The 24,365-nt window shown below is 36.8% G+C and overlaps 1 protein-coding gene across 4 annotated transcripts in view; it reads left to right on the top strand.

The window, feature by feature from the left end:
* nr2f2 (nuclear receptor subfamily 2, group F, member 2) overlaps positions 1-24,365 on the top strand; it is a 346,178-nt gene that overhangs the window by 299,158 nt on the left and 22,655 nt on the right. For all 4 annotated transcript variants that reach the window (XM_048169140.1, XM_048169142.1, XM_048169141.1 and 1 more), the window contains one exon: positions 21,078-21,264. The gene's annotated coding sequence lies outside the window, so the exon portion shown is untranslated. The remainder of the gene's footprint in view (positions 1-21,077; positions 21,265-24,365) is intronic.

The raw sequence follows: 24,365 nt of genomic DNA, 5'->3' as shown, positions 1-24,365 counted from the left end.
AAAATATGTTGAGCTCTTGCGTTGGTGTAACAGAGATATTTACACTTGAATCCTCCCTGTAAACACACCCCCTCCAAAAAAAAGCCATTTGACCTTTTTCCATCAATTACTTAGAGATGTGGGTGTGAGTTGTGGACATGCAGAAATTCCAGACATAATCAAAGTAACAGCTAATAACACTTTGCCTTTTCAACTAGAGCTTTTAATATTGCAAAAAGTGCACTACTCCACTGCACTACGAAATCCTCAAGAGCTTAATTCAAAATGTTGTTAACGTTTCTATAAATGGGTGGAATTTAATTGTTTGTTTACCCCCACTCCTTTCTGGAGGTCATTTATTGCTTTTAATTGGTCTCCTATAATGTACTGTCACCACAATTTCTGTTAAAGCCGGGTTTTCTCAAGAGTGCTTTAAGTAAATCTCTGCTATTTGGTATCTATCGCTGTGCTAATTCCAAAGGTCGGGGGTAACCGTAGCAACTCCGGTCGTGTTAATTAAGAAATGAGAGGATTTCACTGGTCATCATCCCTCAAGCTGCATATTATAATAGAAACCTCCCTTAAAACGATACTAAAAACATACTTCGGCTGAAGTAAGGAAATATAAATGCCAGAAACCCTTGCATAAATAACTGGGAGTGGGAGAGCTGTCTATCTCACCCCGGAAAAAATGGTCGCTTAAAAAAACGGAGAGAAGGGAAGGGTCATCTGGTTTCCATTAGAAAGATAAAACGGTTCACTTGGAGCTTTTTACCAGCCTCTTTGTTTCTGGGAGGCGTCCATGCTTCTCTCTCCATCATCAGCCAGTTGACACAACATTAAAGGCTTCAAACGGCCAAGTCGGGCCCCTTAATCAAAAACTAATTGTAATAGATATTGGAGGAGTGCTAACACTCTGACCGCTCGGGCTGGTATCAGTGGTCCAAAGCTTGAGATACCATTAAACACAACACAGACCCGATAGCAGCCACAGGGTAGGAAGAAAAACCAGAAGCCAAGGGAAAAAGCCGTGCTAAGTGCTACATGTGGCTGAAGAGACATGTGCTGTGAAACCACACTCCTTAAGATAAGTTCACCGCTGTCCTGTCAAGCTGTGTTAGTTAGCAACAAAAAAGGAATTTGAAAACATAACATGAAAGCGGTCCCATCGAGGCAGTCGGGAACGAGGCCGAAAGGCCGGGAGAAAATGTCAGTTTGGGCAAAACACCCGACCGGTCTTAGAGTCTTATCAGTCCCAGGAGATTCTCTGCCACAAAGTATTTCTGGAGGATTCTCTGGAGGACGCGCCACGACACATTTCTTCATATTTTTTTTACAACTGTGTGTACATGATCTAAAAATGGATAGTTGTCATTTTTAGGTCCCACTTTATATTAGGTGTCTTTAACTATTATGTACTAGCATTTAAACTAATCATTTGATACAATACACTTATTGTGTACATACATGTTTTTACATTGGACTTATATTTTTAAAATACCTGCATGTAATTACATCTTTTAATTACACTGTTGGCCCTTTCCTTACCCCTTAACCCACCCAACCAAACCTGTCCCTAACCTTACCCGTCTCCCACCTCAATAGCAGCAAAAGTGTTTTGCAATACAACATGAATACAATAAGTACATTTTACTTATTTTTTGATGTAAGTACATAGTAGTGAAGGACTTTATCTAAAGTGGGATTTTCTTGTCTTACTAATATTACAATGCAAAATAGAGAGATTGAAACTAAAAAAACAACAACACTATTCTTAACGGCTCATATAGGTTATAAGTAATAGGTTTACATTTATTTTTCAGGTTAGATATAGTAATATTCGATGCACGTGAATATGGCTATAATAGCACGCGCATGCATGCACACAAATCAAGCAATAAGTGTTTGAAAAGAGACCACATAAAATATAAAAGTCGAAAGTTAAAGTCAACTTTATTGTCATTTTTAGCAAATCACATGGCAATTCCTTCAGGAAACAACAGTAACATGTTTAGCAGAAAGTCTCAAGGACTAAAAAGACGAAAGTAAATATGGACAATAAATACAGACAATATCACCAAAGGTACACAGAATAATACAGAACTGACAGTTAAATAAGTATATAATATACACATAAAGTGTAACAGCAGTAAGATATGATTGATTTGACATTATCTGTTTCACTACAACATGGCCTATGGAGTATACCAATGTGCGCGTTGTGTATGCATGTACGTTCATGTCTCTGATTGAGAATTACTCAGTGACCTTAAACATTGGAAGTCAGTGTGTGTTGCCAGATTTAATTAAACTAATTGATTCCTTTGCATTTTTATTAGCAGTGGTCATTAGAATATCTAGACTTTCAGGCAGGCAAGACAGATAGGAACTTTAAGGAGCTTTTTCTCATGTATATTAACCTCTCTGACATGCTCCTGCTTAGCATATTGGAATCCCTGTCGAAATTCATGTCCGAGACTGGGGCGGGCTGTCTTGTCAGAATGATCCATAATGCAATTCACATCGCTAGCAGATGATTGAGTTAAGAATTAGGACTTCAGATACACTTGTCTTCCTCACTCCGCCTGACTTAGTGGCAAGGCCCATTCTTTAGCAGTAAGTCATGCAGTCTCCTAATAAATCTATCGTACTAGTGAAGAGTAACCATCAGGATTAGAATGATGTTAGTTGGCTGAGTACGGGCAAGCGTAGTCCAAAGAGTTGATGCTCAGAGTGCATTAATAAGTTGATAGCTTTATCTCGGTAAATTGCTATGGGGATGATGGTGGAATATGCCGTGGGCCATGCCAAATGAAACCATTAGAAAAACTGATGTCTTAGAAACCTATAATCCCATCCTAAACGAGACATAGCTGCTGTTAATTCAGAGCTGCAGTATTCCCTCGGTCCTGTCAATCAGCTGTCATTACTAATAACCTAGCTGGGGGTCTCATGGTCTCTGTGTGCTTACAAATGACATTCTCACCCTGTCGCAGGGTCACCCGGAGTGACATTTCAATAGCTCGGAGTTAAAAGGCCAGTAAACCCCAAAATAAACACTTTCTAATTAGGTTGCTGTCTCACCTGCCCATAGGACCGGAGTCTCCCCCAATTATTGCTTGTCATATCGAATTATCACCTTGACTGCACTCAAAAAAACAAACAAAATGGATTTTGCTCCTTGTTTGATTTACTTAAAGAGGCCATATTATGCCCTTTTACAAAGTCTTGATTTTGGTTTTGGGGTCTACAAGAGTAGGATTTCATGCTTGAATGTTCAAAAAACATTATTTTCACATATTTTTACCTGTCTGTCTCTAACGCTCTGTTTAGTTCCTGTCTCTATGAAGACCCTCCTTCTGAAAAGTGCAATGTGCTCTGATTGGTCAGCTGGATCAGTGTGCTGTGATTTATCAACCACTTCAAGCGTTTTTCGGAAATGTCACGCCCCTTACTATGACCACGAATTTCACCACACTACTAACGCAGGCCTTGCCCCCCCCTTTTTTGTATATGTGTATACCTTGAACGAGAACTATTTAAATGAGGAATACTGTGACTTCATATTGTTCCCAGAAGAAAGCTCAAGACTACACTCGAGGCATTTCAGGCGCTTCAGAAACAATGCTTAATGATATATAGAATAACTCCCTTTGGAGTGGACTTAATTTTGTGTAACAAAAGTCAAAAAGGTGTTTCCACTTGCTATACTTATTTTCATGGATGGCTTTTTAATCACATTGCACTCTCCACCCACATTTTGACGTGTAATGAACTGGTCCTGTTAGGGTCTTTAGCACCATTGTTAGCACGCCTGACTCCCATGCTGATGACACTAGTTTGAATCCCACTCGGAGCGGGTTCGAGTAGGACTAATTGCATAGGTGCCGTGACCCAGTTGGGAGTGAGGTTTAGGAGATGAGTGTAACGGAGCCCAGCTAGTAAAGAGCTGTGCAGGTAAACCTCACTCCCCATGGCCTCAAGAGCCTCAATAGGGACTGACGCTAGAGGCTGCAGTCTTTAGTGTCCTTGTTGCTCCCAAATAACTACCATGGGATTTCAATGGATGTAAACAGCACTGTTTTCTGGCTGCCAACACCTAACATCATATGTGTAAACAAGTTACTGTTAGCCAACAGTTCACTTCAAAATAACTAGATTTTGACACACATACATACTGTATAGTTGAGTTTACTCAATTCAGTTTAGTTCATTGATTCTACATAAAGTATTTGAGTTGGTAACATGCTTCCATTGTGTTGCCCACTTTCAATGGAATTAAGTTCAGCTGAAGTGTTTTTTTGTTGTTGTTTTTTAGGTGTTTGTGTTGTAATATTACAATGTTAGATTATCAGTTGGATGTAATGATGAAGTCATCTGAAATTATAAGGTGGATTGAACTTTGAAGTTACTACAAAAAAAAGTGAACTGTTTTAGTGCACACTCTCGCACACACCTTGGTCTCAGCTGCAAAGCTCTTATGTTATTCGCTTCTATCCCGCACCCAAATATATGCCTGAGTGTTGTAATTGTTTGGCAAATGCATGCCGCTCTCACCCAACAACGCCAAGCCCTGGCTGCCTCACTCCCCTGTGGATAACAAATGGGCCTTTTCTCTCCGAATTTGAGGCTAAACGATGGTTTCGCTTAGAGAGCAAAGTGACTGTCCGTCTTCATAACAGTGCTCTCCATCAAAGAGCAATGAATCCCATCCCATCCGACTGGCCCTGATTAAACACAGGCAATGGATATCCCCCTTCAACCCCCTCCCTTTCTCTGCCAAGACGGAGCAAAGCCAGCCCTGCTATGTCAGCCCTAGCACCTGCAGCTATCAGCTTCTTTTTCTCTGGTAATAAAACACTCCTCACATCTGGAGCGGCGAGATGCTTGTTGCTGCTCCTGCTTGTGCACACTTTCATTTGAATCGAATTACCGAATGAGTTGTATATTGAGGAGGTCGTACAGAAGGGCTCACAGGTCATGAAGGGCAATAGCTATGGGTGCTTAGCTCTTTCGTATCAACTTAGCATATCAACTTAAAAAGCTTAAATAGAGATTTGATTTTAGAAATATTTTGAAATATAATTACAATTTAAAATAAGTTTAATTTAATTTAATTTATTTCTGTGCTGACTAAGCTGAATTTTCGGCATCATTACTCCAGTCTTCAGTGTCACATGATCCTTCAGAAATCATTCAAATATGATTATTGACAACAGTTGTGCTGCTTAATATTGGTCACACTTTAGATTAGGGTCCAATTCTCACTATTAACTAACTATTAACTATGACTTTTCCCTCAATAAACTCCTAATTACTGCTTATTAATAGTTAGTAAGCTAGTTGTTAAGTTTAGGTATTGGGTATAAATGATGTAGAATATGGTCATGCAGAATAAGGCATTAATAAGTACTAATAAACAGCCAATATCCTAATAATATGCATGCTAATAGGAACTAGTTAACTTTGAGGACTGGACCCTAAACTAAAGTGTTACCGATACATTTTGGTTTTGGGATCTACTAGAATAGGATTTCATGTTTGAATAAAAACATCATTTTTCACATATTTTACATTGTTGCAGCTCACTCTGTCACTGTCTTTATGAAGCCACTCCTTCCGAAAAGAGTTATGTGGTCTGATTGGTCGGCTAGACCAGTGTGTTGTGATTGGTCCCCCTTACCATTAACCGCGACTTTCAACACACTACTAACGCATTTCATTCATAAATCCATTCGTAGGCACAAAAGGTTTTGTGAGATCAGTTTAAGTGTACAAACTTTTGACTAGTGAATTAGCCTATATGTCATAGTATATGCGCTGTTGTTTTTACATACATTTAAAGAGGTAAAAAAGAAAAAAGGACAGATTATATGAACCGTTTGAGTGATAAGTTTGAGCCAGTTCACTGACTTTTATGACTTGTCGCCTGCTGTTCACATGTTGATGTGTTTTCATGTTATGGTCTTGCTCCATGAATCTTCTCATTTTCTTACAGCCAATGTCCAGAATGGCTGTCGGGGCTGTATTTAAGCTGACACAGGCGTACATCGACAAACTAATGGTGTGTTAAATATATGCTCAAAAGCTTTTGCAAAAGTTAAATTAATGTATAACTGAGAATAGCACACACCACAAAGTTGTACCTGTATTAATTCAATAGCCTATATATGTTTAATGCATATTATTCAGCCTGGTCTCATTGTTAATAAGTAGTTATTAACATGTAACTTTAACAGACACAAAACGTACATTTTTGTACATAAATAAATGAATAACAGACAAACAACTGCATAGGAGAAAATCGCACAGCAAACAAACGAAATATTACAAAATGGGTAAACAAATACAGAAATTTTATTCATTTTAAGGTTTCAAAGTGTAGTCTCGTTTAACATTATGTAATCCCCCAAAACGAGTTTGCAGCACGAACAGAAATGTTATTTAATATTAAATAAACTGCTTTCAATAAATTCAACTAAAAACATGTATTGATATGACAATTGAATACAACAGATTTAAATCATTAAAGCCATGATTTTAATATTAATACATGGGAATTCATATACATTCACACTTTACGTTAGATGATTTACGTTTTTTTTACTGTTAATACGCAAGTATTTGTACGTTTTAGTGCTATAAATACGTCAATGTTGTACGTTTTTGTGTGTATGAAAACGTAAGTAAATGTACTTGTGGTAGAACCACACTTAACGTAAAAATACACACGTATTCTCATGAGATCACGTTGCATTATTTTAGACAAATTTCACAATGTGCTAAAATATTTAAAACACAGTCTTTGGTGTTCAAGTGTAACACCCTCGTGCACAACAGAACAATGTTCCCATGTGTTGGCGCAAGACCAAGAGTTTTCTGGAAAGTCAGCAAAGCAAGACAGACACTACAATCTTGATAGGCTTGTCTTGTTTTAGTGTTGGGTTTCCATCAATTTCAAGGGGGTAAAATCTTACACCACCGAGGCTGCAGGCACAAAGCATTGCAGAGCTATCGCAGGATGGGAGCTTGAAGCTCTTAGGAACATTAGCCTGAAAGAAAACAAACGCGGGTCAACTGAATTAACCCAACTCCACACTGCCAACCAAGGAAAACTCCCAACAAAGAGCCTGTCATCTCTTACTGACAAGGACCAATCTGTACACACTGACCTGAAGTGTCCTGCAGACTACAGGAAACTCCCCTACATACAGAATACTGAGCCAGAGATATAAAGTAGCATAGCAGTAGTGCTAGTTATTCAAGACTTTTATTATCAAAGACCTTATTTAATGGTGTTTTCCTGCATTTTCACACAGTAAAATTCAATAAGTTCAGAATACTCAAAACATTTGAGGAAACTTATTACCTCAAAACATTTAAGTAAACTCATTTAAACTATTTTTTTAAGTTAGAAGAACTTAAAGATTTAGGGCCCTATCATACACATTGCACAATGTGGCGCCAGGCGCAACACTTTTTTCTTTTTTTTGCTAGTTTCAGCCCGACACAGTTATCATTTTCACGTCCTGCACCATGTTGTTTAAATAGCAAATGCATTTGCACCCATGGCCTGCTGGTCTGAAAACTAGGTGTGTTCAGGTGCATTGTTGGTGCGTTGCTATTTTGTGGCAACTGAAATACACGTGTCCTAACCAGACAATGTGCGACGCTGCGACACGCGATAAAAGGTATCTTGTCAATGTTAATTGGAGTTTTTGTTCTAACCAGCCGTGATGGTGACGCAACAGTTCTATTTTAGAAATGGTTTCTATTTCTCTGTCACGTTGCAGCTTGAACAGCAACACAAATAATGGCAATGATAATATCAGGTACTGTTTATATGCTTTATTTAATGTTAAAGGTGCCCATGAATGCTTTTTCACAAGATGTAATATAAGTCTAAGGTGTCCCCTGAATGTGTCTGTGAAGTTTCAGCTCAAAATACCCCATAGATTTTTTTTAATTAATTTTTTTAAATGCCTAATTTGGGGCATCAACTATGCACTGCGCGCCACCCCTTTAATTCGCGTGCTCCCTGCCACACGAGCTCTCGATTATATTACAGCACGTTTACAAAGTTCACACAGCTAATATAACCCTCAAATGGATCTTTACAAGATGTTTGTCATGCATGCTGTATGCATGCTTCGAATTATGTGAGTAAAGTATTTATTTTGATGTTTATATTTGATTCTCTATGAGTTTGAGGCTATATACTCTGTGGCTAACGGCTAATGCTACACTGTTGGAGAGATTTATAAAGAATGAAGATGTGTTTATGAATTATACAGACTGCAAGTGTTTAAAAATGAAAATAGCGACGGGTCTTGTCTCCGTGAATACAGTAAGAAACGATGGTAACTTTAACCTCATTTAACAGTACATTAGCAACATGCTAATGAAACATTTAGATAGACAATTTACAAATATCACTAAAAATATCATGCTATCATGGATCATGTCAGTTATTATTGCTCCATCTGCCATTTTCGCTGTTGTTCTTGCTTGCTTACCTAGTCTGTTGATTCACCTGTGCAGATCCAGACGTTACTGGCTGCCCTTGTCTAATGCCTTTCATAATGTTGGGAACATGGGCTGGCATATGCAAATATTGGGGCGTACACCCCGACTGTTACGTAACAGTCGGTGTTATGTTGAGATCCGCGTGTTTTCCGGAAGTCTTTTAAACAAATGAGATTTACATAACAAAGAGAAAGCAATGGAGTTTGAAACTCAATGTATGTCTTTTCCATGTACTGAACTCTTGTTATTCAACTATGCCAAGGTAAATTCAAATTTTGAATCTAGGGCACCTTTAAAAGCATCTAATGTGAGTTTGAATATAATTCGGTATTCTCAGCTTTTTAGCTGTAATATAAACAACACTGGCTAATTCACCTCAGATCTTGAAAATAAATAAATGGGCACAAGAATGTTCAAACTGTCAACTTAATGCGAACAAACAAGTGTATTCTATGACAAAGACTGTTTCAGTCACTCTGTATGTACTTTACTTTGGTGTAATATTTATGATTTTTTACTATGTACTTACCCATTTTATTGGGTCTGCTGTGCTCTTGCCAAGAGGCCGCCCACACTCTCTTCTGATTGGCTGTGGTTTTTGATTGACTTTATCGCTTCTCATTGTCACGTCGCATCTAGTGTGAACAGTCAAATTGCTTGTTGCTGGCAAACTTATTGCATTGCGACTGCACCATTGACCAACTGAAACCTGGTCTAAAGTCAATGGTACTTAAAGAGCGCGTTAGCAATATGCGTCGTTAGGCACACATACACTCTGCTTATTACACACACAGGGACACGCAGCAGCACACAAACATGCCAAATATTAAAAATAAAAGGATTACAATGTAAAACATTAATATTGTGTGCATAAAGATAAAAATGCTTTGGTGGAATCCAGCTTGTCCCGTAGATGGTCTGCTTGCGCGCTTTAACCTTGAGCACGAGCAGTTCCGTTTCCTCACTAGAGAAGCATTCAGTTTTTCTACTTGCAAACTCCGCCATGTAAATAGCAAATCCGCCATGGTGCGAGCGCAACTGGCTTTTCAAGAGAATGGGAGATGAGACTCTGATTGATTTATTGCACGTTACGCCCAAAACACACCCATTACTCATTAAGAGAATAGGGACTAGGCTTTTAGACCACGCCATTTTTCCCGTCGTTAAACTAGAAAAAGTGGATTCAGACACACCCTAAGTGCACTTGCGCCGTGCGCTTTAGACCATGAGCTTCGATTGTTAAAATAGGGCTCTTAGAAATCTGCTGCAACTCAACTCAATCATATTAAGTTCAGCTCACTACAGAGATTTTGAGTTCACTCAACTTTTTTCTATGAAGTACAATGAACTTTCATTATTATTTGAGTGAAACAAACTATTTTTATTTAATTAATTTCACTGTTTGGTTTTACAGTGCAGGACTGCAACTTGTAGAGCATCGTGAACAAGTGCACTTTGCAGACAGTAGTTTTGTTTAAAATATGGGAAGAGTTTTTAAATGATGAATGTTGTTCAGTCATTATCAGTTAAAAGAAGATTATGAGCAACAGGGCACTTTGTAAACTTCCAAGACTATCATCACACTTTAAAGGCAATGCATACTATTTAATTTCAAGCATGCACTTTTATTAGAATTTAAACCAAGCAGTGCATCATGAGGTTGTGTTTCTCTCTGTGTGTGCTACACATAGCATTACAGTAACAACAGGACATTAGCTAATGTCATTATCTCTTCTGTGAGGTCAAAAGGGCCTAATCTTGTATTATAGGACTTATACACAAGTGATCTTATTTAGGGTCTTGTTATTGTGCACGGTGTCGGTATGCTTTATCGTTAAAGCTGACCATGTTTTATCACAGGTAAAGACAAGAGGAAGTATATATTTAAGTATTTTTATATCTGTTTCTTTGTCACAATTGCAAAAAGCACATTAATGGGGAATACGCATCTGGCAGGATATGTTTCTGTAAACAGGTGCAAAGCAATAGAATCCATCTGCATTTCTCTGTACAACAAACACATCAAGCGCATACATTAAGCCACAATTATCTATAGCGAGTAGAAAATGAATGATCAAACCAACTTGATTGAGCACATCGAAAACGTCCAAAAGCTCACATTTAATCTATTAGTCCCACTACGCCTAGTCCTCTATTTGTCCACACGCTGAGATGCTTGGCAAACAGGTGTCCGTTGTGAATGACTCTCCACCTCCCATTATGAAGAGGTACCTTTCCTAACAGCCCTGTATTAAAGTGTCATTATCTCCTCCACCCCTCTGTCTTGTGTGCCATGCACAAATGGAATCCAGGACTCCAGTCTTTTATAATTCCTTTTTTTCCCTTCTGCTGGGTATAAATGTCAACGTCCTATTGTGCGAATTACAGGCATTCCCACATCAGTGCTGATTGTTCCATGTGTAGTGGTGGGAGCAGAATAGAGCGTTTGATTTCAGATAATGTAGAACCAGACAAAATGCCACTGGATTTGGCAGGGCCCCTATTGTCTAAGTTGGCAGGCTAAGCCAGAGACCTGAATCTGAGACAAGACTGCGCTGGGGACCGCAGAAAAAGAACGCCTCGGTGGTGTGGATTTCACTGACTGTTATAATACAATTTGTCAGGTTTTATGATGTCACTGACAGCTGGAATTCATCCCCTTAACCTTTTCAGGTTGTGTGCTTTATGCCATGCAAAGCCATAATTTGTCACCTAGCATTATTTACTAAATCAAAGTCCCTTTAGTGGTAAAATGTGAAATATTCATGGTTTAGTCAGTGTGAAGCATTATGTTAAGATGCACATAAACAAAAAACATTGCCTCACATGACACATTGCTCCACCCCTAAGTAATGACATCATACAAGTGCATTTCTGTTGAGTGGCATACTGATGTAAACTGTAACATTATTTTGGCTAATTTAGCCCTGTCTTCAATACTTTTCTCTTTATTTTGCCTTTTCTTCTTTTCATCTTTCTAGGTGTTTAGGTTACACTTTATTTTGATGGTCCCCTTTAGATATTCTGTTGACTACTGTATACATAATGTTGCACCTACATGTCAACCAACCAGAGTTTGAGTTGAGTATTAGTAGACTTTAAGGGGTGGGATTAGGGTTAGTAGAATAAGTTGACATGTTGTTGCAAAGTTGTAGAATGTCTGTTGGGGAGCATCAAAATAAAGTAGCAGATATTAAGCAGATAGTCTACTAGTACTAGTAGTTACTAGGATCCTAATACTAGGAGTTAGTTGACATGCACTTGTAAAGTTACTTACACTCTAAAAAAAAAATGCTGGGTTGTTTTAACCCAAAATTGGGTCAAATTTGGACAAACCCAACCGATGGGTTAAAATTTTAATTTAAAAATTTAACCCAAAGGCTCAGTTTGTCCATTTTTACCCCAATTTTTGTTTGAAACAACCCAGCATTTTTTAGAGTGTATAGTCAACAGAACGTCTAAAGGGGACCATCAAAATAAAGTGTTACCAAATATTATATTTTATATAAATTTTACAATTATTTTTTTCATAAAGATAGAAAACGTCCTATTTTTTCACATTGAATTGAGGTGAATTTTGTGTAATTTCACTACTTTCATTTGCGTGCATGTTGTCATTTGTTCAAAGTCTAAAAGAAAACTGGCAATTTATTAAGAAATATTTCATTTTTTTTTTTTTTTTTTTTTTTTACAAAACATGTTTTCTTGGAATATTGTTTTAAATTGTAATAAAAGTATACGTTTTTTACCCATGTGTCCAATTTTGTTTTCCATCCAGTCCTTTGTAATATCCCTTTAACAAAATCGAGTTCTTTATTGACATTACCTTCTAGGAAGTGACATCATTTTGGAGGGAAATCAACAATACATAACAATACAAACACCAGTGAGTAATGGGTTAAATACATTTTGTGGAATTGGTTGTTTTGTCTTAGTCTCAAATATTACATCTTGAAAATTAGATGATAGATAGATAGATAGATAGATAGATAGATAGATAGATAGATAGATAGATAGATAGATAGATAGATAGATAGATAGATAGATAGATAGATAGATAGATAGATAGATAGATAGATAGATAGATAGATAGATAGATTGATTGATTGATTGATTGATTTTCACGTTGACTTTGTGTAAATAATCAAGTTATAATTAATTGAATGTGTCTGATTTTGACCAGAGCATATATCATGGTAAACTGTTTTATATATATAATTTTATTTTTATTTTTTTATTAAAAAAGTAGGCATATTCATAAAAAGTGCTTAATATATTTGTAAAAGTTACTGCATTCAAAAGCATATATATTTTTTTGGTTGTTGTTATTATAGAGTTCATTACAAGGCAAAACTAACCATAACAATTGTTTTAGAACGCCATGACGTGTCGAGTGCGCCAGCGCACTGCATATAGTTCCGAATGCCAACAGTAACACTGACCCGATGACGGCGGGCAACAGAGGTAACAACAGCTCATACGGTTCACTGTAAGGTCATACTCCTCCTATCCCTTTTCTTTTCAAGTTCTAGATGTAGTTCCCACAAGCCTAGCACCAAATATGCTTCATAATTTGTGTTTTCATGCATCTGGCCCAATAAGTTGTTGGATAATTGATATATTGATTGGTTATGTCATCATGTGTTGGTATAGAAGCTGTCATGTGGATGGCAGAACAATCCACGGGCCCCATTGTTCATTCATCAGTGCCCCTGATCAGGCCCATGTCTTGGTTAGCTGCAGGCCAGCCAGATAAGAATCAGTAGATGATTGGGCGCACACATTCTTAACATGGCTGACCCGTGACATCTTGGGGGCAGTCGGAGAGTCTGTCATTATGCGTACAATGCACGGCTTTCTTCCTTCTTATCTTTGCCGATGACATTGAGAGTTTTCGCATTAACTCATTAACGACAAGACTCATCATTACAGGGATCAAGTAGAGGGAGAGGGAGGGAGGGACAGGGTGTGTCTCTGAGTGGGTGACACTTGGCATGGAGGAATGTGGGCTCAGTCCGATCCTTCTTTTCACTCTCTCTCGGGCTTTGATATGAGCGTTAGTGATTGAGGGATGGGCCAGGCTTAGAAAGGCTACAAGTGACCTTTTTTTGTGGTGCACAAGCCAATGCTGAATAAATGAAACTTAAACACAGACTCACAGTTGCTAACTACCACCGCTTGCCCCATCTGGAGAAAATGTTAGTCTGGATGACATGTAAGTTCAGAGAATGATCTCTTAAGCTCCAGAGGTCCTTCACTCGAGGGTTTTTTGCTGCCAGGAGCTTATGAAGGCCAGAGTGTTTGGCCTTTGCTCATAGCTAACAGTGCCAAGGCCTTGACTCTTGTGGTTTGCCTCTGTCAAACACGGCATTGCAGAGTGTGGCTCTGTGGAAAAACTCAGCTATGCCGTCCTGTTTCTTGATCCATTAACGCTTTCAACATAGTTATATAGAGGAGAAGGAGAAGGAAAAAAAAAAACCTGGGGATGGGGGGAGACGAAAAAAAACTGTCTGGGAAAGATTGATAGCTTTGCTCTGTGGTTCAATTGTAAATTAGAATGCAAGTCCCTCTGGGATACAAGGGCTCTATTTGTGATTAAGAAAAAAGGCTTCATAACTGAGAGATAGAGAAAAAGTTTGCTCCCTCTTACGCACAGGCAATTAGCTTGATGAAATGGCCCTCACTGTTTTGTGCCCTGGATATGTAAACTGATATTATAATAATGGGGCTGACTACTTGTTCTGTTATTTTCACCTTGAGTCGAACAGGAGGAGGCGTTATGGTGTACACAAAGCATTGTCTTGTATAACACCACAAACCCGGACCCCTGGAGAGCCCAGAACCGCAGATACGATGAAAAGCGAGGTGACACGAGAAACAAAGCAGACTCTCATAAGTGATGAAGGTACAGGAGTGAGCTTAGCAAGCTTGTTGCCAGCATGACAAAGTGATAAAGAACTTTTATATGCCTCATAGAAATAATGGTGAAGTGAGCTTGGAGTCTTGGCACTGTACCTACCCACAGCAGGAGTCTCACCTACCTCAATTTCTTCTGCTTTCTCATGCAAGGCAGGGAGACATTAAAAGTTATGATCTGTTTTTATATGGCGACGTGATTTTTATCAGGTATTGTTGTTTTTTTTTTCATGCCTCTTCACACCTGTCTCCACTTGTTTGCATTTTGAGCAATCTAAAGTGTTTGAGAGCCTTATTTGGTTTGACTTTGGCCTAAATAATGAACTGCCATCTGTAACTTATGCTTGTTTCACTGAGCCTTCGCCTGAAATGTGCTGACATCTGCAAAAGAAAACCACACTTTATCAAGCAGTGTTTAGACTCAAATGAAGAGAAAGCAAGCTGCGTTCAATGATTTCGGTTCCAGTTCTGATTCTTCTTAAGTTGTTTTAATGTTTAAAAAAAAAAATAATAATAATAATATTTGGGGGGAAAAAATAAAAGAAATTGGCAATTTCATTGCTAACATTATAAGATGTTGTACTAATAAATAAAAGTAAAACAAAAGTCTAATAACTGCCCTTAATACAACAATAGTAATCAAGCAAAAGAAAAGATTATTAATAAAATAGGCTACTACTGCCAAAATACATAATGCACTGTATGCTTTTAATTCACTAAACCGGCTCATTATAGCCGTTCGTTTGTAAGTCAACAGACACGGGTCACGCTGAAAGCTATTGATAAAGATTTTCATTTGGGTTTCGGACTACACTGTAAATAATCATTTCCATGATTTGTTATCACATTTTTTCTTTTGTCAGATCAACTTATGAAAGTAATGTGGTTCAGATAACTATAATCAACAATCGCCTTTATTGCATTAACTCAAATTTTTAATTTCAATGAACTCAAAATTTTAGGGCAACCAGGTAACTTACTTTTTTAAGTTAAATCAACCATCAGTCTTTTTTAAAGTGTAGTTGCGCTGTATGCTTTTGATTCACTAAAAAGAGCCATCTCATAAGATTCAGTCATTTGGTAATCGGACAACACTGGTTGTGCCGTCTGTTTCGCGCTGTACATTCAGGAATTGTGGCGCCGCCAAATAAGTAGTGCAAAAAAACTCTGGCTCTCGCATACTCTGTTGAGTAGGTACTTATTAGAGTAATTACTTTGCTACCTCTAAAAAAGTATGTTCCCAGCAAACATTTGGATGTTTAATGACCGTTGAAAAGACGTCCCTCCGACACCGACGATCCGTCATGGTTGAAAAATAGATCCAAAATGAAATTTGAATGGATGTCTTTGATGTTATCTTAATTAATTAATTAATATATATTGAACTACACATAGCTAAAAGTCAAAGTAACAATTATACATGCAACCCCAGAGAATTGTAGACATGTACAAACGTATTTGAATGGATTTTTAGGAAATGTTCTGTTACATATTTTTACCGATTTATGCCATCCTGCCGCAACTATTTTTGGCAGGGACACGGCGTTGCCATCAGACCAATGTTTGCTGGGTTCTAAATAGTATGAATGTAATCCAGATGTACTACATCCGCCATGTTGTGGCATTGCAATTGACGTTGGTAGGTCACATGACATTTACAAATCCTCTCCTGTGGCTTTATGGGATACTAAAGTGTCCATTGTATGCACACTTAGTTGTTCATCTACAGTAGCAGGTCATCCGGTTGCTTATACTCTTGCTGTGAATTTGGACACTTTTGTCACCTATACTATATAGTAGGGTATTGTGCGATTTCGGATGCAGCCCATGTCACATTATTTTAGAATGATATTCCGTCCCCATTGGCAGAAGAATACACTTGCTGAAACCATTAATGAAACACCATTCTGTTCTAGTATTTTTTTTTTTAAACAGAACCTACTCTAAACCTGACTTCTAAAGAAGTTTTCGTTCTAATTGTTTTTATGTAATAAATATTTTGTAATGTGGCTCCCGCATTTTTCGCTGGAACCCCCCGGGCCCCTATAAACAGAGGAAAGATGAGATCTGATCGTCAGTGGAAGGTTTAGCTCCTGCGTCTCAAATCGATTCCACAGGCATAAGGAAGGGGCAGTATAGCGCACAATTGTTTTGAAGAGACGTGCAGTGAAGCGGAATTCTGTGGCAGTGTGAGTGTAACATAAGTGCATTGCTAACACATGGCTGTATTCCTGGAGATGTCAGAGGGGATCTGCTTTCATGAAAGGGAGTGAGAGAGAAGGATCTAATGTGGAAGTAATTACATGTGAGAGAGTCACTGTGATGGAATGCAATACAATGTTTTCCATTTGCAGGTCAATGCCCAAAGTTACATAGCGTTGTAGATATGCTAGCACCAGCCTCTTGTTTTATCACATTTTTGAAGTGTGAGTCTGCACATTTATTCTAAAAGAGCCTGGATTCTATCATGTATTTATGGATTTTGATATACAAGCGTAAATATTTTGAAACGTATTAATTGTCTTCCTGTAGCATATTAAAATATAACGGTACTTGAGTGTTAGCCATGCATGCAATATCAAACCACTAGCCAGTATTTAACTTGTATACTTCACAAGTGGATTAGATTAGTCGCTGACACCTGAGTTCATTATTCAGAGAAGCTGACAAAGTATAAACAGACCTTATTCATGCAAAATGCAAACACACCCAGCTAATAAGGTCATTTCACTGTTTACCTTAGGAGATATTGCTGACGTCCCATGTGTTCGTTATGTAGAGTGAAATTTCATTAGTATCAATCCTACCTGCAATTCAAGTCAGGGCTTACGTGTAGTTAGGGGGCTTGGCAAGTTCAGCAATTGTCTCACACAGGTATATAGGAATGGTATGAATCTGAGCACTTTGGTAGCATGATGCTACACATGGGAAAGAAAACTAAAAAAGGAGAGAAACCTGGTTTTCAAACATGGTGTAGCAGCCGCACCCATGTCAGCAGTGTTTCCACTGCTTATGTTTCATTCATAAAGAAAAGTCTAGACTGACTTGGGCCAAACGGACACCCTATACTCGATTATCCAATGCTTTCAAAAAAGAATGAAACAGGAAAAGCTTCAGACATAAGTTACATAAGGGATTATAATTTTTTGTGTCTGCACAATTTACACAAAAGGTATGTAATCTGGCCCTCCTCATGCGTCCCCTGGTGTCCACAGATCCAGATAGAAGTGTCAGGCACGCTGAGGGAGAGATTAGCCGGTACATGACCTGATGTGTTAGGACTTCCAAGAGCAGTAATGAGTGCCGCCGATCAGTGAATGTTTTAGGTCAGACTCCAATGTCTAAACTGATCATTCCAGTCTAATGAGCTTTGGTGACTTTGATGTAATGGTCCAGCTGATTCAGTGCGCTAGCTGCACCGTGCAGATTAAGGTCACGCCGTGTTTTGGAATGTTGCTAAACAGTGCAAAAGGTCCTTTTTTTGAGGCATCTGCCTTGTAGGCTTGGACCTTGCTTGTGGGGTTAGATCTGTTGGAGTCTTTGATGCGACAGCTCTGTGACCATTTACTGGTGTTCAAGAGAGGATTAAATTCCCTCAAACTCACTTAAAGGTAGGGTAGGCAATTTCAGAGAGGCTAGCAATAGCAAGCTAGCTTTGAAAACATGAGATCCCACCCTCCCTTCAGAGCACTCTCCAAAGCCACACCTCCTCCAAAACACATGAATGCACATAGCAGAGTCTGCAAAGTTTCATGAGATGAGAGATGGCGTTAAATTACCTCATGTTTCAAAGCACATAACATTACAATAATAATGAATGTAAACAACTTACAGAAGTCTTACTTGTACCACCTGACTGCTGCAGATTCATTTCGGCATTGATAGCATTGACATAGAAACACATAAATTCGGACTAAATGCAATGATTGGACGAACATTTTTTGGTTCTGAGACTTCCACAGAAGATATACGTACATGTTTTAATATTTAGACCACTTCTATTATTATTGATTGCTATCAGGATGTGAAAAGAGTTTCAACCAGTATAACAAAAAGTGTTGGCTATACATTTTATTTTACAGTGCTGTAGTTACATTGTAGTTACTTAAATAGGTATTGAGTACAATTAATTAACTACATGTCCTTACTATAGAGTTACAGTTAGGGTTGGGGTTTGGTTTAAGGTTAGTTACTTGTAATTATGCATAATTTACTGTTATTACTATAGTAAGTACATGTAGTAATGTGTAACTACAGCACTGTAAAATAAATTTTTTTTTGTTTTGTTTTTTGTTTTTGTAATTGCCTACCCTACCTTTAATATTTCTCCAGTGATTGGAGGAATATTGACTCTTCTCATCACTCTGGTTTTACGTTGAACATTCTGAATAGGGAATTTCAACTTTTTTTGCCATTCTATTTTCTTTATATATTTATTATTTCTCTTACTGTTAAACTTTTTAAAAAATGATCAGCAACTGTCCAATGATTCATCAAAATTTGTCCAAGGCAAAAATGTTTATTGATTTGTACTATTTGAATACATTTGTACTTGTTAGACAAACTCCATCATTGCATCTACACTGTAAAAAATAATTGTTGGTTTAACTTAAAAAAGTAAATAACCTTAAAATTTTGAGTTTATGGAAATTAAAACTTTTAGTTAATACAATGAAGACGATTGATTTAATCAACAGAAACTCAAATCATTATGTTATCTGAACCACATTAATTATTGAAGTTGATTTGACAAAAGAAAAAATGTTGTGATAACAAATCATGAAAATATTTTTTTTTTTTCAGTGTACTGAGAAGCGCTTCTCAACAAAAGAATTTTTAGGTGCTCCCTGCGTTTTTTTCACCAAAATAAAATAATAATATATATATATATATATATATATATATATATATATATATATATATATATATATATATATATATATATATATATATATATATATTATTATTATTATTATTATTATTATTATTATTATTACTATATCGCCACATTGATCACAAAAATTTGTTGTAGAAACAAGCACAGCAAACCTGGATTTTTTAAGTCTTGGATTTTAAATAGCAATCACAACTTTTGTCACAATTTGATTTTTCCCCCAAGTCAGCTGTGCACAGTGCATTGTATTTCAAATGCACCCCTTGTTTCATTCTTCATTTTCTTAAAGATATACTTAAGTTGTCCAACTCACGCGTAGAAAGCGCAGAAAGCCTTTTATCAGTAACTAAAATGTTTTTATATGCTGTAGTTCTATTGTATATTGAGGCATTTAAAAGACATAGGAATCCCATGGAACCATAAAAGTTATACTCTTTGTGTAGGAAGTCCACGCTGCAGGGCCCTTTGAGGTGAACCACAGATTTAATTTTCTGAAACCAAAGCAAAATATATTACATTATGTGCTACAATGTTCAACTGTTGCCTGGAGAGCTATCATTTATCCTTGTAAAGATTTACCGCTCACTATCGCTGTCTGTGAACTGACATAGTGCATTGTATCATGTGGAAATCATGGTTGATGTTCCTGTGCATTTATAAATATAATGCTACAGGCATAACTTGGGTTACATTACGGCTGGATAAATGTTATAATGCTTACTGTCGAGCATTGTAGCTGAACAAAAGCAGTGTGCTTAGTTTGTTTTCAAGCTGTGAAAAACAGTAGAAAAGCAGGTTTCTTTTTCAAACAATCTACTGTGTAGTTTTTTAACCAGTAATACAACAGTGTTTCTTTGACATGTTGTAAGCATTGACCCCGTGACCTGTCTCTCTGACATTCACACCTCTTACTCTTGCTGAATGGAATGCAGATGCTTTTGTTTGCAACTTACCACATGGGCAGAGACTTGTAGTGAAACTCTCTGACTTTTTCTTGAGTTCTGTCGGGAAGACTCCCCTCAGATGGTGAGGTGAAAATGTGTTAAAAAGGACCCTCAATGTATAAAAACCTCAAAAGGTAGAAACATCTGACAGTTTTGAAATGATACAGAAATTTGACTGATACGTTTACTTAAATTGTTCTGTCTATCCACACCCTGCTTCAGGCACTTACCATTTTTTATATACACCTCATGTATTATGGCCTTGAAAGGTGTGCACACATGCCTGGACCTTTTAAACTAAGGTCAAAGGCTGTGGTTGATATCATTAAGCACTTATGCGTTAAGAATATCTAAATGGGCATCTAAAAACAGCAGATTTTTTAATACATTATTGAATGTTATAACATCAGAAATGAATTTCCTGAACCATGATTCTAAGGATATCACCCTCCCTCCCTAGAGTGACATTAGAACAAGTTTGTTCATGTTGAAACTCTAACCACTGCACAGAATAAAAACACTGACACTAAAGTGTTAAATTCGGTCCTCTGCCAGGAAGAACTAGAGCTCTGCACTCTGTAAGATTTAATAATTAGCTATTGTGATAAGTTAGCCTAACTTTGCCTTAAAGACAAAAAAGATTCACTTATTAAAATCACAAAGTCCACAAATATTTCCCCTTAAAGTGAAAACGCAGTATTTTCAGAACTCAATAATCTGACTTCATGTCATTAAACCTCAGAATTGACATTTTGTTATTTTTGTCAACTGTATCACAAAATGAACTAGTTTCCTGTGTTTTACGCCTGTTTCTTCAGGGCAAGAGGAAGCAGGGTTGTGCTTCGCTGTTGGGACCATACAGCCCTTAATGGAGGTGACAAAACAAACGTCCTTAGAGAAAACTTCAAGAGCCAGTTACATGAGCACTTCAGGGCCTGCAGCTGAAGTTTACCCGGACACCGCTTCTTTCAGGGGCCTCGCATAAACATTACACTCTCTGTCTGGGTAATTGATCCCAAATCTTGTTTGACAACGTTTTTTCACTGCAGACACTTCACATGCTTCCTGAACATAGCTGAGCTTTTTTGGCCGTGTTGCAAATACCACAACAACTCAGCACTCATTAAATCTTGTGCTGAGTGTTCTCTGCCTTACCACTGCCAGTGTGTGTGTGTGTATGTGTGTGTGTGTGTGTGTGTGTGTGTGTGTGTGTGTGTGTGTGTGTGTGTGTGTGTGTGTGTGTGTGTGGTTTAGTTCATTTTTCGCTCGATTCGCTGTCTCCCTTATCTGTTTCTTAGAGTTGTGATATAATATCTATGCATATATATTGTTACTTAATAAATTGCAGCATTTATTAATCTTAGTTAATGTGAGCATTTACTAGTACATTACTAAAATCAAAAGTTGTATCTGTTAATATTAATTGATGAAATTGAGATAATGTACTAGCAATCAACATCTGTTTTTTTTATGGGCTAACATTAACAATATAACTGATTACATGTAATCGGGATTACATAATCAGATTCCAAAAATGTAGTACTTGCAATTAGATTATGCTTTGCTCATAATCGGATTACGGTTACTTTTTCATGAATTACATGATTACACATTATTCACACAATAGAAGTCAATTATTCATAATTCATTGATTCTCCCTAATTGATATTTTTACTCTTTAAAATTTTCCTTTCTAAGACAAATCCTGTTGCGTTTAGCTTTGACTATATTCACAATATAGAATGGCCACGTAAATTAAATGTCATGTACAAATGATTAATTATGCAAGTTGGTTAAACATTCCAGATATATAGCTGTGAAACACTGTGTCTTCATCATATCCAGTGACCTTCACTAATTATTGATCTGGACAAAAATATTTCAAAACTCTGAATGTTTCATTGCTGTATTCGTGTTTATTATTGTTTGTTCATGTAATTCAGTGATTCCCAAACGTTTTTGTCAGACAAACCCCTTTGACTTAAAATATTTACTTGGAAACCCCTGAGGTTTTGAGTTAATTTTTAAATAATTTAACAATACATTTGCATGTTCAGAGTTCGTTGATGTCAAAACATGGTCGCATTGACAGGTAAACAATCATTAGCTTTTCATCAACTCACAATCCCCCTGCAGTTCTTTGATTAATGCATTTCATGTTGTTGATAACAATGAATGGAAATTTTCTGTAACTTCATTGATCACTTCATTGAGTGTTTTAGGTTTAATGGAAATGTCCGTAAAATTACTGGATAATGTCCAGGTAATGAGCTGCCAGTACTTTTTCCATTATCTATCTATCTATCTATCTATCTATCTATCTATCTATCTATCTATCTATCTATCTATCTATCTATCTATCTATCTATCTATCTATCTATCTATCTATCTATCTATCTATCTATCTATCTATCTATCTATCTATCTATCTATCTATCTATCTATCTATCTATCTATCTATCTATCTATCTATCTATCTATCTATCTATCTATCTATCTATCTATCTATCTATCTATCTATCTATCTATCTATCTATCTATCTATCTATCTATCTATCTATCTATCTATCTATCTATCTATCTATCTATCTATCTATCTATCTATCTATCTATCTATCTATCTATCTATCTATCTATCTATCTATCTATCTATCTATCTATCTATCTATCTATCTATCTATCTATCTATCTATCTATCTATCTATCTATCTATCTATCTATCTATCTATCTATCTATCTATCTATCTATCTATCTATCTATCTATCTATCTATCTATCTATCTATCTATCTATCTATCTATCTATCTATCTATCTATCTATCTATCTATCTATCTATCTATCTATCTATCTATCTATCTATCTATCTATCTATCTATCTATCTATCTATCTATCTAATCTATCTATCTATCTAATAGTAATCAAAAAGTAGTCAGAAAACATTACCTAAAATTACCTAAAATCTAGATGACATTACTAAAATTTTCATCATAATTTGCACTCCGTAATAGACTACAATTTGCAAATAATCTGCCACATGCATGTATTCTATATAAAGCTAAAGGATTTCAGATTAAGCGACAGGATTTGCATTTAGTTAGTCACTGTTTAATATTTAGCACAGACTAATTATTGGCCTTTTTTCTCAGCATTATCTATTTAAATATTTGTTAAATAAATAGTGTTAGTTGTTTGTGTATGTGTCTAAATTAATTTTGTAATTTACTGGCCAAATTTAGCAATTTAATTCATGGCCCTACTGTATATTAAAAAGTGTAAATACTGTTCAGTGTTGTATCTGCTGTTGTTTCTTTAACCTTGAAGACTAAATAATTTCCATGATCTCGATCAGCTGAATCGAGTGAAAAGATCCCCCTGTCGTCAATAACATTATTCATGCAGTTTTTGTTTGTTTGTTTGTTTTTAAAGTCTCCGCTGCATTTTATTTTACAGTATGTGCACTTACAGTGTACTTACCTTAGAAAACACAGAGTAATAAGGTAACTGCAGGGGTTAGGTTTAGGTTTAGGTTCAGGGTTAGTACCTAATTATTATATTATAATTACTATAATAAGTACATAGTATGTACATGGAAAACAGGACTGTAAAATAAAGTGCTAAGTGTCTTATTTAGGACTGTGAAGGTGGCACTAGCAGTTCACTGTGCCATTGCACACATTGTTTACTCTTAAAGTCAAATAATTAAACTGAGACTCCATTTTGATAAAAGATTACATAAGTGCGTGTGCCTCTGTAAAGCTGTGCACAAGCGGGCTTCTTTCAAAGGCTTCCAAGTGAAGACTTTAGGCTTTAATAGTCTAAAAAAAATTCCAAACCTTTGTTTTATCCACCTTTCATATAAAGACAGAAACTTCTCATAATATATTCTGAAATGTGTGATATATAAGTGCAAAGGCAAACTCAAATCCTTTACCCATGTCTCAGTAGTCCACATTAGAAAACAAGCTGCTTTCAATTACAGACAGCAAATATACACTCTGAATCTCTCTCCCTCCCTCCCTCCCTCCCTCCTTCTGTCTTTCCCATCTCTTTTCTTCAGCTTTGGCTCTTTTGAAAACATTTATATTTCCTAATAACTAGGGTTTA

The sequence above is a fragment of the Megalobrama amblycephala genome, linkage group LG19, assembly GCF_018812025.1.
Source record: "Megalobrama amblycephala isolate DHTTF-2021 linkage group LG19, ASM1881202v1, whole genome shotgun sequence".
Taxonomy (NCBI): Eukaryota; Metazoa; Chordata; class Actinopteri; order Cypriniformes; family Xenocyprididae; genus Megalobrama; species Megalobrama amblycephala.
The sequence above is the reverse complement of the archived record's forward strand: the minus strand, read 5'-3'. Positions and strand labels throughout refer to the sequence as shown.